Here is a 3,235-nt window from a genome sequence, read left to right on the forward strand (position 1 = left end):
CTGGTGAACATTCTCATCCCATAAAAACATTCTCATGCCATAATCAGCTCCAGATAGTAAATCACCAACTGCTGAAGCATCAGGAGTCCTGTTTCATTCCCCACGCTGGGGCCATCACAGACCTGTCAGTGAGTTAGATCTGATTCCACCTGTAGCTCCCCTCCCTCTCAACCACCCACCCACGTAGTATAGACCCACTGTGACTGCATTGAACTGTACTGCATTTACTGGCCTCTACTTTACTGCTCCTTGCTTCTCTGCTTGCTCAGCTATAGTTCTCTCCCACTGTCCATTATGATACACATTTATCCCTTCTGCATTCCATTCTATTCCAGGGCTTGTGGTTCTGCATCACTCTACACAGGGACCTCCGCACCCGTCCTCTTGGGTTAAGGCTCTGTCTCTTTCACGACTCATTGACATGATGGTCTCAAATCCCCCAGGACAGCACTGAAGACAACAGTCACACAACAGTAACTTCCCCACTACCACCCACCCACCTACTCACCCATGTGCAGTACCCCATCCTACTGAAAGCCCTTCACTAGGCCCAGGATGTGATGTAAGCATCACCCCCATGTCTGAATCTCTATACTACTCACTGAGGTGACTCGGCGCTACTACAGTACCTTCCCTAATCCTAGTAGGTGATGTCACTATGGGAGGATAATGGGAAGAGAGCCGCATGTAGAATCGATAGCCCATGACCAGTGAGTGGTTCGTGACTGATTGGCGCCTCACTGCATGGGGGTCTCTCTCCACAATGTCTGTTCTTTTATATCTTTGAGAATTTAATACAGAAACACGAGATGGCTCTCAATCCTGTGAGATCCTCCTGTAACGAGAAGCAGAACAGTACAGCTAGTTGAGGTTCTGTTGAAACTGGTTACCCAATACACACCCCCTACCCCCTGTCCTTCAGTTTCTGTGGGGAACACACACATACAGTATGAACCCTCAAATTAAATCACAGAGTCTTGAGAAGACACAAGTTTGGAGGGATTTATTGTGAAATGTCATTTTTGATTACATTTACGCATATTATTTGCTACTAATGGTCAAGACATATGATGTTTTGTGTGTCGTGCGGTGGGGGTGTAGTTGGAAAAGTTGGGGTTTTGATGTGATGATGGAGAATGATTGGGTATCAGAACTCTTCTGTTCAGCAGACGTTTCATAGTTTCACTGTGGTGATTATATTGTCTTGCTGACTTTGTGGGGATCTACTGCTGTAGTAGACCACTACGTAACAAAGGATTCCTGAAAAGATAGGTGAGATTTCTCGTCATGGTGTGTGAGCATCCCTGATTATTGAAACTTCTCTCGTTCTATAGTTGTACTGTTTGCAGAGATTAGCCGTATAGAGCTGGCATAGGAAAACCTCTGATTATTTGGTCTCTCTGACTGTGTTACCCACTATTGCATAAAGGCAGACTGAGCTATTTCTTTCAGCGCTACACCCTGCAATCACTGTAGTTACCTATCCTGAGGAAATAGGACAAGCGGTGCAGATTTCTCCAAATGAATGCCATAGTTAGGACTGTAATGCCAGTCATTGGTAGCCCAGTCTCATCAAATGCACACACACACACACACACACACACACACACACACACACACACACACACACACACACACACACACACACACACACACACACACACACACACACACACAAAATATATGTTATTTGGAAAACCTTAATTAAAAGAAATGCCACGTCAGATATTTGTTATGTCTGTGGCCTTCAGTGAAACATAAATATTTTTATTGTGACTCTGAATAAGTTTGAGATGTTATTCTCATGGATCAGTGACACTGATGTCTGCTTGGTTTGGGCTCCTTGTCTATCTCTCAAGTACGGTATCTGTTGTTTATAAAGAGTTTAGGCTTGTGCTAACACGGATGTAGCCTACTGTTGTATATAGCTTGCCCTACACCACACCTGGGATCACTCAGATAGGCCTACTGACAGTCACCTTTGGTTTTTTAATTGATGTTTTCTTGATTGTTTTACATAGGGTATACATTGACCTTAGGGATGGTCCAGACTAAAAAAAACTATTGGTCGATCAAAAGTCAAGCCAATCGATCGGTAGACATTTTTTAAGGTGTATTTTTCCATATATAGACACACCCTATGTGTTTTATAGTGTCGACTTGTCATTCAGGGCAGATGGGGCTCTGTTTAGCTAATATACATATATATATATATATAGTACCGGTCAAATGTTTTAGAACACCTACTCATTCAAGGGGTTTTCTTTATTTTTACTATTTTCTACATTGTAGAATAATAGTGAAGACATCAAAACTATGAAATAGCACATATGGAATCACGTAATAAACCAAAAGGTTTTAAACAAATCAAAATATATTTTAGATTTTAGATTTTTCAAGTAGCCAACCTTTGCCTTGATGACAGCTTTGCACACTCTTGGCATTCTCTCAACCAGCTTCACCTGAAATGTTTTCCAACAGTCTTGAAGGAGTTCCCACATATGCTGAGCACTTGTTGGCTGCTTTTCCTTCACTCTGCGGTCCAACTCATCCCAAACCATCTCAATTGGGTTGAGATCGGGTGATTGTGGAGGCCAGGTCATCTGATGCAGCACTCCATCACTCTCCTTCTTGGTCAAACATCCCTTACACAGCCGTGAGGTGTGTTGGGTCATTGACCTGTTGAAAAACAAATGATAGTCCCACTAAGCGTGGGATGGCTTATCGCCGCAGAATGCTGTGGTAGCCATGCTGGTTAAGTGTGCATTACTACATGATTCCATATGTGTTATTTCATAGTTTTGATGTCTTCACTATTATTCTACAATGTAGAAAATAGTAAAAATAAAGAAAACCCCTTGAATGAGTAGGTGTGTCCAAACTTTTGACTGGTGCTGTATATATATATTTTTAGCTAAACAGCCTAAACAGCCCCACCGGGTCACCACTGCATGATACTTAATACTGTGTGGTTGAAAGGTCAGTCAAGCTTTTATAAGTTTGGTTGTCCATGTGGGTTTATCGTAGATCGCGTATCATTCATTCAACTAAATTTTGAGTAGCGGCCAACTTTGTGCGCGTGAGTGGATAAGAACAGTTGCAAAATGTTGACAACTCGTGGGAAGGGGAGAGAGAGAGTGAGTGGGAGTGAACGAGAGGGAGAGAAGAGCAGGGTAAAAGAGGGAGCCACTTGTTCACAAGGAGTTTAGAGTACTTGGCACTATTTACCTCAGTA

This window comes from Salvelinus namaycush, chromosome 30 (assembly GCF_016432855.1).
Source record: "Salvelinus namaycush isolate Seneca chromosome 30, SaNama_1.0, whole genome shotgun sequence".
In the NCBI taxonomy this organism is placed as follows: Eukaryota; Metazoa; Chordata; class Actinopteri; order Salmoniformes; family Salmonidae; genus Salvelinus; species Salvelinus namaycush.